Below are 11,774 nucleotides of genomic sequence, written 5' to 3'. Positions count from 1 at the left end.
CCGAGCAGGGACCGGGATGCGGGGCTGAATCCCAAGACCCTGAGATTATGATCTGAGCCCAAGGCAGACGCTTAACTGACTGAGCCACCTAGGTGCCCTATCATTGCTTTTTCTATAATGTTCTACCTATAATATCAAGCCAGTGTAGGAAGAAGAGCCTCAAGAATGGCCAACAGCCAAATTGGGAAATTGGAGCTCTTATGTACTGTGCTATGAGACCCCTCTCCTGTTCTGTTACTTATAGCCAAAAGCCTCTTAAAGAGACAGATGATAGACAACAACAAAACAAAATAATACTATCTTATATTAAAATATATATACCTCCTCATTACTTATGCTTAAACATAGCATAATGAATATTCTTGAGTCCTTTCTACTTGATACCTTCAGAGGCTTTTGTTGGGTAATAGTTCTTTTTATACTAATTATAAATGTCTTCTGATAGCAAAGTGTGTTTGTTTATTCTTTCTGACCATAATTTGATTTCTTCACCTCAGTTGAACATCCTTTCAATTTGTTGGCTTTAAATATATACACACAAGTTTATAATCAGTAGCAGTTGATTTATAAGTTTCTCCTATGGTTTATTTTGTTTGTTTGTTTTATACCTTTATTTGACAATCAGCAAATAGTTATCATCCACATTAACTGTCTTTAGATTTTTGAAAGGGGTGACAGGTACATAGGTAACCAACATGTAGAGCTTGTTTGGTGATCTTCATCCTCATTATGTTTTCTGGACAACCACACATGGATACAACATGGAACATTCCTTATTCCTTTGGCCCAGACAGTTTTGTTGAGCCTGGTGTCAATGCGCACATTTGAGTTCTCATCTCCTTCATGGCAAATTTCCGGGTCTCTTTGAGGGCCCAAGAGGCACACTTCTTGAAACCCATTCCATGGATGTGCTTGTGAATGTTGATGGTGTATTCTCTGGTCACTACTTCGTTGATGGCAGAATGGCCCTTATTCTCGCCACCCTTCTTCGCAGGAGCCATTCTGCTGGACCCTGGTTGGAAAAGTCTCCTATGGTTCAAAATAGCAGTGCTTGTACATTTCATTTTCATGACTCCTAAGAGGTTTCTTTTGCTTATTTTTTCATTTATGGCAATATTTTAAATGACTGACTTTCCCAGAAATCTAATCCTATGATAGAAACTTTGTATTTAGTATGCAATATAAGATGCAGATGGAGCCTACCAAGGACTAAGGAAGAATATAGGCTAATTCAAAGATTTTTAAAAATATTTTATTTTTTTATTTTACAGAGAAAGACACAGTGAGAGAAGGACCACAAGCAAGGGGAGTGGGAGAGGGAGAAGCAGGCTTCCTGCCAAGGAGGGAGCCAGATGTGGGGTTTGATCCCAGGATCCTGGGATCATGACCTGAGCTGAAGGCAGATGCTTAATGACTGAGCCACTCAGGTGCCCCTAATTCAAAGATTTTTAAAATATCTTTGGTCAATGTTCTAAATATCTCTAGGCATTCAGGCTCCTATTAATATTCCCCATTCTTATGGTAGTCCTTGTAAACTTCAGCTACTCAGACTTCCATTTCGGTAATCATATGACTTGAATCCATTTGTTTAGCATCCTCTTAATGATTCATAGAAAATAGTCTTTGTTCATAAGCAAATAATAAATATATGTACACCAAGCACATGCATCGTCTTTTTAGTTACTAAATGAATCCAAAAATTTCTTTAGATTCCTCCTTTTTAACAAATTTTTATTTATTTATTTAATTTGTTAAAAGATTTTATTTATTTATTTGACAGAGAGAGACAGCAAGAGAGGGAAAACAAGCAGGAAGCAGGGGGAGTAGGAGAGGGAGACGCAGGCTCCCTGCTCAGCAGAGAGCCCCACATGGGGCTCCATCCCAGGACCCTGAGATCATGACCTGAGCTGAAGGCAGATGCTTAACGACTGAGCCACCCAGGCTACCCTTAACAAATTTTTATTATTAAATATCTGTTCTGTATTTGTACTGCAGTAAAATCTTTTGTCCATTTTTTAGTATCTCACACTTCATTGATAATTACCATCCTCATTGTTTGACCTAATGATGTTACATTACTTCTGAAGTTATACTAAAATATTTATTGCAAATAGAAAATAAAAACATTTCCATTTTTAGCAGCCACTTTAAGTAGAGTAGGTAAGGGTCTCTTTGCTATTAATCACATTTACTTAAAGGCATGAGCAAAGTGATGAATTAGAAAAACAGGGTAAACCCATATAAACTCCAGCTTTATAACCTAGTGTTGTCTCTTGTGGTCATAGCTCTGACCACCACTTGAAATATAAACACATGCACCCATAGAGGTAAATCTCTCTGGAGTTGTCTATCTAGTTAGTCTTAAATTATCTTCCAAGGCTTATTCTTTTAGCTAAAATTCCAAATTTCAGTAGAGTTTGGTCACAGAGCCCTAACTGTGCAAAAACATAAAAGTTTTTCTCTACTGCTCCACAACATGTTACAATCTTCTACTGTAACTGCAGATTTTTTTAAATTTCTTTCCCTATGTTGTCAATTTTTGATTCAGGTGAGCTTCTATTATATATATATATATATTTTTTTTTTTTCCTTGTATCACTCTATGTCCCTCTTTATCTCTTTTCTGATGAGTTTGTTGTTGTTTTTTTTTTGGAAGCCTTGTTTATCTGTATTTTACAAGTCATTCCAGATGTATGTTTTCTGTTTGCATTCTGTATCTTTTTCTATTCCTTTACTTTTGATTCATCATTGTCTTATATTTAAGTTGTGTCTTTTTCTATATAGTAATTCCTATTCAATCTGTGCTGTAGTATGAATGTTGGATTTTACCTTGGACATTTTGAATGTTATGTTGCTTTTTAACTGGAGTAGTTGACAATTACTATTTAGTAATATTTAGTAATATGTTAATTACTGACATGGTTCAATTATTTATCATTTGTTTTCTGATTGTTCTCTCTTATTTTATTTCTCAGTTCCATCTTTTCTGACATCTTCTGGTTTATTTGAATAATGTTAAATTACATATTGGTTTATGGCCTCTAGTTACTCCAGGCATTACAATATACATATCAAACTTTCCCAGTCTGCTTCTTATGCTATTGCTATTAAAATATGAAAGGTTTGCAACCATGTAGATTCTTTCCTCCTCCCTACAACTTCTATGTATAGTTATGCTATTTGTTACATATGCATACATTGTATACCTCACCTCAAGATTTTATATGTGCGTATATGTATCACTTAAATAGAAAAATATCAGCTGTTTAGTATTTCTCTAGTTATGGTCTCTAATTCCTATTGATCCATGTTTCTCTCTGGTATTATCTCCTTGTAGGCCAAAGAACTTCCTTTAGAAGTACTTGGAGAGCAGGTCTTCTGTTTGTGAAATCTTTCAGTTTTTATCATCATTTGAAAATATCTTTATTTTTGCCTTCATCCTGAAAGATATTTTCTCAGGATATAGCATTTTAGGTGGAAAGCTGTTTTCCATTAAAATTTTAAAGATGTGTTACTATCAGTGGTCTCCATATATTTGATGCACGATCTGAAGTGATTTGAATCGTCCTGTATATGATGTGTTATTTTCACTAGACGACTTTTTCTCAAGTTTTGAAACTCAGCAGTTTTATTTGTGCTATGTCTGTATGTATGTGTATATGCATGTGTATTTCTTGATTTTGTTTCTAAAGTTCCTCCACTTTGGAGTTCACTGAATTTCTTGAATCTCTAAGTATACGTTTCTCAACCAAATTTGGTAAATTTTGGCCATTATTGCTTCTATTTTTTTTCTGTTCTAATAACTTTCTCTTCTCTCTCTGATACTTCATTAGCATTAATGGTAGTTCTTTTGATGTTATCACTAGGTCTTTGAGGCTTTATTCACTTTTTTTTTTTAAACTGTTCTCTTTCCCTTTTTCAGACTGAATACATTCTATTGATCTATGTTCAAGTTCAGTAATTCTTTTCACTTTCATCTCCATTCTGTTTTTCAGTCCAACAAGTGACTTTTTAAAACTTTTACATATTTATTTTTTATTCTAACATTTCCATTTTCTTCTTTTTTTTTTTTTAAAGATTTTATTTATTTATTTGACAGAGAGAGTGAGAGAGCCAGAGAGCACAAGCGGGGTTGGGGGGAGAAGGCAGAAGGAGAGGGAGAAGCAGACTCCCTACTGAACAGGGAGCGGGATTACAAGGCTCAATTCCAGGACACTGGGATCATGCCCTGAGCCGAAGGCAGAAGCTTAACTGACTGAGTCACACAGGTGCCCCTACATTTTTTTCTTATTTAGTTTCTATTTCTATTCTGAGAACTTCTTTTATTAATTTAGTGAAGAATATTTATAATAGCCACTTTAAATTTTGTCTGATAATTACACTGTCTAGATTTACTCAGGTTCAGCAACTGATTGTGTTTCCCTTAAGTGTTGGTCAGATATCTGTAGCTCTTTGTGTGTTGGGTATTTTGGATCATACCCTGTAAGTTTTGTTTTGAATGTTGTGTTGGGCAGAGCCTCTCCTCAGGAGAATGTTAGGTGTTTGTTTTGTTTTGTTGTGTGTTTTATTGGGCAATCATCTGTGTTAGTTTCAGGAAATAAGCACTGGCAATACAATTTCTAGTTCATTTTTCAAAGCTTATGCTTCTTTGGATTTGTCCCATGCACACACCAGTCAGAGATTAATCTGAGACCTGGGCCATGGCTAAATGTGTAGTTCTCAAAGACTTTATGTTGCTTGCCTTTTTGTTGTTGTTGTTCTGTATATGAGCCCATGAGTGAACTCAAACTTGTTCTTATTCATACATGGAATTAGGGTACCCACTTTCTCTGTTTCCTCTCCAGGAGTCTCTCCACAGTCTTCAGCTTAAACAAGCCCCATTTACTATTTATTTTCTTCAGAAAAATGAGGTTTCTGACTATTGTGGGCTGAACTGTTTCTTTCCACAAAAATATGTTAAAGTCCTAACCCCAGGTACTTGTTAATTGATCTTATTTGGAAATAGGGTCCTTGTAGATGTGATAAATATCTAAGTTAGATGTTTTCCTATTGGAGTCAGGTGGGCTCTTAATCCAGTATGACTGGAGGGGCACCTGGGTGGCCCAGTCGGTTAAGCGTCTGCCTTCGGCTCAGGTAATGATTCCAGGGTCCTGGGATCAAACCCTGCACCGGGCTCCCTGCTCAGCAGGGAGTCTGCTTTTCCCTCTGCCCCTCTCCCCTGCTCATGCTTCCCCTCATTTCTCTCTCCCAAATAAATAAATAAAATCTTTTAAAAAAATTCAATATGACTGGAATCTTTTTTTTTTTAAATCTTTATAAGAAGAGAAGACACACAGAGACATACACAGAGATGAGAATGTCATGTCTCTGAAGACAGAGATTCATAGGAAGAAGATGGCCATGTGATGATGGAGACAGAGATTGGAGTGATGTATCTACAAGCAATGAAACACCAAAGATTGCCTGCAAATACCAGAAACTAGAAGAGGCAATAAATAAATAAATACATAAACAAAATTAAAAATTAAAAAAGATTCTTCCATACAGGCTTAGAGGAAATGTGAACCTACAAACACGTTGATTTTGGAACTCTGGCTTTCAAAGCTGTGAGACAAATTTCAATTGTTTTAAGCCACCTAATTTGTGGTACTTTTTTATGGCATCCCTGGGATGCCTGGGAAACTCATACGTTATGTTTTCCTCTCTTACAATACTGTTCTGCCAGGTAGCTCTGCAATAGCTGCCTATACTTTGGGGAGACCTAAGAGAGGAAAGAGAAAAAAAAATAAACTGGTAAAATCGTCTTTGAATGGATCACATTTCCAACTTTGGAAACCCCTTTACAGTCTTCCTATTTTGCTTATTTTTTAGAGTCCTTAGCTGGTTCATTAGTATGCAACAGGCTTACACCAACATATGGATCAAGGACTGACTCATCTTTAACTTGTAATTTCTAGAATTAAATCCTTTATTCTATCCTGTTTATTTTAGGTTTTACTCCAAAATCATAGCTATTTCTATTATATATTTTAATCTAAAATTCGATAGGATTACCTCCTTTAGTTTTCTCCAGTTCATTAAAAAATATGGAAAAGGGCAAGAACAAAGATTTGTAAAATGTCATTAAAAATAAATCCTCCTCCTAGTTAGATGTCAATCTTAATTAACCTTTGGTGTCAAAGCCATGAGCAAATGAATTGATTAACTTGTGCCTCCGCTAGCCCACATCAAGAATCTCATAAGATATTTATCGGGGAATTTTTCTAAATTCAACACACAACATATTTGTGAGTTTGTGTGCTCTACAAATAATTCTATGGCACACAAACATAAAAAAGAAAAATGTTAGTGTAGTGTAATTTGCACTTATTACAGTTATTTCTGTATTTTTGATACAATGTATTTCAATGAAAAATGAAGCATAGTTTTCTATGGTTAAGTATATTTGGGACATTCTGGGCTATAAAACAAAAAAAAAAGATGACTTTTACAAATTGCAGGCATTCTGTGAGCCTTTTTTATGTTAATATAAATAATACATATGCAAGAAAAAAATAGTCCAGGCTGAATTTTACAAACGTTTTGGACCAAGGAATTCTTTTTAAGAGAATATTCATTAATATTTAGAAAAAAATTAGTGTTCTTTGAAATATGTTTCAGAATTACTCATATTACTCCATGTTAGCACCTAATGATACCTGTTTCCTCTTATTTTTTCTTTATCAGCTTTTATTTTTTTTCCTTAGTGTTCATACACTAAAATTTAAGGATAAATATTTGAATTGGCAATATAGTACTTGATATCAGGTATTATGTCATTTCCAAATTACTTTTTTTTTTTAATTGTAGAGCATTTGGCAAAAGCCAATCATGTGGTACCATTGCAGTTCATAAATGCAAAGATTGTGATTGATGGTTCCTCTAGTTCATTTTATAGTCCTCATCCCCTACCAGTTCCTATCTGTCACGTGTATGGGTTGGAAACATTATCTCTTTGGAAACAACTCTGATATCTCATGACTTTTTCAATTACATTTGGCTTTATTTCACTCTTATTTAGGTTGTAATTATACTTTCCACATAACAGATTGTTTTATTATTACACCATTTTCCCCAACTAACCAATTATTCTTTTTGTTTTCCTTAGAATCTCATTGCTCAAACTATTTTTCTTTTATTGTCCTTTCACTTATTCTCCTTATAGATGTCACTTTCTAGAATTTATATCATTTATTCATATTAACATTTTTATACACGATCTTTTAAAATCAGGGGTAATCAATTAGTTTCATGTGCAGGCATAATGATTCCATTAAATCCTAATTTACTGATGTTATTTACCTTTGTATTGTCAGAATTGTTTTTTTACTGATTAACATAGCCTTTGGACTTCTCTTTTGAAATCACTAATCAATAAAATGCACTCTTATTTATTTACTTTTTAAACATAAATATTTTGTGAGTTGCATTCTTTTTTTTAATGTGGATAACTTTATTTATTTTTTTATTTAAATTCAATTAGCCAACATATAGTACATCATTAGTTTCAGATGTAGAGTTCAGTAATTCATCAATTGCATATAACACCCAGTGCTCATCACATCACATGCCCTCCTTAATGCCCATCACCCAGTTACCCCATCCACCCACCCACCTCCCCTCCAGCAACCCTCAGTTTGTTTCCTTTAGTTAAGAGTCTCTCATGGTTTCTCTTCCTGTCTGATTTCTTCCTATTCAGTTTTCTCTCTTTTCCCCTATGATCCTCTGTGCTGTTCTTATACTCCACATATGATAATTTTCTTTATCTAATGATCTTATACTCCATATATGATAATGCTCTTATACTCCATATATGATAATTTCTTGGCTATTGTGGACACTGCTCCTATAAACATTGGGGTATAGGTGCCCCTTCAGATCAGTACATTTGTATCTTTGGGGTAAATACCTAGTAGTACAATTGCTGGGCATAGTGTAGCTCTATTTTTAACTTCTTGAGGAACCTCCATACTATTTTGTATGGAACCAGAAAAGACCCCAAATAGCCAGAGGAATGTTGAAAAAGAAAACCAAAGCTGGTGGCATCTCAATTCCGATTTCAAGTTCTATTTCAAAGCTGTAATCATCAAGACAGTATGGTACTGGCACAAAAACAGACACACAGATCAATGGAACAAAATAGAGAACCCAGAAATGGACCTTCAACTCTATAGGCAACTAATCTTTGACAAAGCAGGGAAGAATATCCAGTGGAAAAAAGACAGTCTCTTCAACAAACGGTGTTGGGAAAACGAGAGAGCCACATGTAGAAGAAAGAAATTGGATCATTTTCTTACACTATACACAAAGATAAACTCAAAATGGATGAAAGACCTAAATGTGAGACAGGAATCTATCAAAATCCTAGAAGAGAACACAGGCAGGAACTTCTTCGACCTCAGCTGCAGCAACCTCTTGCTAGTCATGTCTCCAAAGGCAAGGAAAACAAAGGCAAAAATGAACTATTGGGACTTCATCAAGATGAAAAGCTTTTGCACAGCAAAGGAAACAGTCAACAAAACCAAAAGGCGACCTATGGAATGGGAGAAGATATTTGTAAATGACATATGAGATAAAGGGTTAGTATCCAAGATCTATAAAGAACTTATCCAACTCAACACCTAAAAAACATATTATCCAGTGAGTTGCATTCCTAAAAACTAGGGTATTGTTTTAAATGCTTGGTGTCTGGATTGCTTAAATAAAAATATTTTTATTAATTATTAAAAATTCCAGATTGACCCTAGGCCTACTGAACTAAATTCTCTAAGGGAGAGAGAGAATCTTATGTTTGAATTTTTAACAAGCATTTAGGTGCTAACTATTGAGAACCATTAGACAAGGATTACACTTTGTTTCTTCATTTGGTTTGTTTCCTCTGCTATTATGACCAGTAATATTAAATCATGGCTTCCTTCTATTTAATTTATTTCTTTTAAAAAATAATACAAGTCCTTTATTTCAGTCTTATGTACTACCTAACAGTGTCTGTGAAATTGTTCTAAAATAGTGTTCGACTTCATTTATTAAAATGTTATTTTCCTTTGTCAGTTAACCATGCATTCTGTACTCACATACTGTCATTGCTTGGATTCCCAAAGCATTTTTTAAAAATTCTTATGACCCTCACATTGTACCAATGTTTGTTCATTTATGTATTATCTTCTATACTATTCTGTCACATTAGGTTAAAAATTCCTTAAGGATGGGATCTATGTCTTTAGAAGCTCATTTTAGAATGCTGGCAGCAAGTAGCACAATATTTTTACATAGGAGATGTTCAATATATTTGATTAATTGAGTCGAATTGGCCTTCTTGCCTGATAATTTCTTCTCATTATTACAAAGAGCTTGCTTCACCAGTGTTTTAATGTCTCATTTGCATTCATCCATCTTACTGACTCTTCTGATCTTATTTTGTAGATATATATATATTTTTTTCTCCTTGATTCTCCAGATGCATGCTATCCTTTGCCAGAATATTCTCTATCATTTTTATATTATGAACTCTATGAAACTGCTGCATGATACATAACTTATTATTTTATTCACTATTAAAATGCATGCCTGAAAATATTGTCAATAGTGCCTCAAAAATGTTTTCTGTGCTACTCAATTCAGAAAATACTGAACTGAATAAAGTTGAAATGAATTTTTTTACTGGAGAACTTCCCAGGTCCTTCAAAGTATTAATCAATAAATGACTATAGTGTTTAGTCTTTCAAATTTATTTAACCCAGGAAAAATAAAATAAATGAAATTAAGTGAATAAAAAGAGAATTTATATCTATCTGTAGATATAGATAGATAGATAGACATACAAATATAGTTAGATAGATACATCCCAGAACAGTATTACCTTAATTACATATTGATAGTACTAGTAACTTAGAAAATTAGTACTTAGTAAATTAATAAATTGCTTTTGGAGGATGTATTAGAAAAAAAAAAACAATATCCTTAAAATATTTGCTTAGAGAACACAGGTTCTTAATTATAAAACAAAAACAAACATAAAAATCAGAAAACAAACAAAAGCTTCCCAGGAGATTCAGGGGCCTACATTATAGTCATAACTTCTGCAAAATTCATTCAACAGATATTTATGGATAATTATTTTAAGCCTCTACCCAAAAACTTTTCATTGGTAATGAAAAATAAATTCATTTTTTGTCAATTCTTCCCAGGATCAACAAATTATACCTATCAATCATAAATGATTTCACATCATAGGATAAACCACTGCAACTAATTACATTAACCAGAACCAAAACTAACATTGAATTAATATTTTTTCTCCGCATTGTCAGGACTAGAAAAATATATATATTTTTTTAAAGTGTATAGGCCTAAACTTCTAACACAATGCTAAATTAATATTGAACATGCAATAGATGCTTGCTTGATTCTTACTCAAATATGGTCAAAAAACCATAGAACTGCCCTGCATTTAATTTTCATATAGAGTTTACAAACTCCCTAGTTAACCATATGCATAGTTTTATGATTTCACAATTATAGAAAGCAAGTTATTATCAGAACTTAAGAAAGCATTTAATTTCTGTCACTAGACATATGTCTTCATTTGTGTCCAATTATTCTGTGGTCTTCAGTTAGTCCCTTGGCCAAGGGTCCTCATCTTCCTTCCCACTGAAGGATCCAATCAATCTTAAACTATTCATTTTTTTTCCTATCTCCCTCTCTTTTTTTCTTTTCTTTTTTTTTCTTTCTTTCTTTTTTTTTTTTTAATTTTTAGCAAGGAGTTTAGTTTTATTTTCTCTGGGCATTTGCAAAACACTTAGAACCAAATTAAAAAAATAATAATAAAATAAAATCTCCTGTGAAAAAAATTACACTTAAAAAAAAAAAAAAAGCCTGAGGGGATTAGTGCCTTAGCTCCAGGGAGGAACAGCACTCTGACTGGTCCACAGTATTCCCCTCTCTTATCCATCCACACCACCTCCTTCATGGAGAAATTCCCAGTCTGCTAGAAGCCTTTCATTATAACTTGTTATTGCCTCTTTTTTTTTTTTTTTTAAAGATTTTATTTATTTATTTGAGAGAGAGAGAACACATGAGAGGGGATAGGGTCAGAGGACAAAGCAGACTCCCTGCCCAGCAGGGAGCCCGATGCGGGACTCGATCCCAGGACTCCAGGATCATGACCTGAGCCGAAGGCAGTCGCTCAACCAACTGAGCCACCCAGGCGCCCTTGTTATTGCCTCTTGGCATTGTTAGTGCACAATTAACTACGAGTTAAATTAAGAGCTGATGATGAAATTAAGCAAAATGTTACAAATATTAGGCTCCCTGCTTAGGAATATTGTTAAAAATAAAGCTGAATCCTTGGAGCAACAGGAACATTTGGCAGCCAATTCCAAGACTTAAGAACTTAAGAGTTCAATCAAAAACTAATGATGTAATGTATGGTGATTAACATAACATAATAAAATAAAAATAAATAAATAAAATAACTTAAGAGTTCTATTGTTATATAAAGATGGTATAGTTCTCAGCAAATTTGATCTCAAAAGAAATGCTGTTCTGAGCCGTCTTCCTTACTTTATTAAGAGTTTGACTAAAAGGCAGAGTTTGATTATAATTTTTGCCATATATTTCCTTTTTAGGTAAAAAAAAAGTGTATTGTAACATGTCAACTTAAGTTTAGAAAGTACAATTTATAACAGTGTTTTCAATATAGGATTTCCATGAAATTTCTTTCATATAATCCTATA

General features: G+C 33.8%; 1 pseudogene; it reads right to left on the bottom strand.

Annotated features, from left to right (window-relative positions):
• Positions 1-610: 610 nt before the first annotated feature.
• LOC118001056 lies at positions 611-1,001 on the bottom strand (annotated as a pseudogene).
• Positions 1,002-11,774: the final 10,773 nt, after the last annotated feature.

This window comes from Mirounga leonina, unplaced genomic scaffold (assembly GCF_011800145.1).
Source record: "Mirounga leonina isolate KUSES-001 unplaced genomic scaffold, KU_Mleo_1.0 Mir_115, whole genome shotgun sequence".
Taxonomy (NCBI): domain Eukaryota; kingdom Metazoa; phylum Chordata; class Mammalia; order Carnivora; family Phocidae; genus Mirounga; species Mirounga leonina.
Note: the sequence above shows the minus strand (reverse complement) of the source record. Positions and strands in the feature narration are given on the sequence as shown.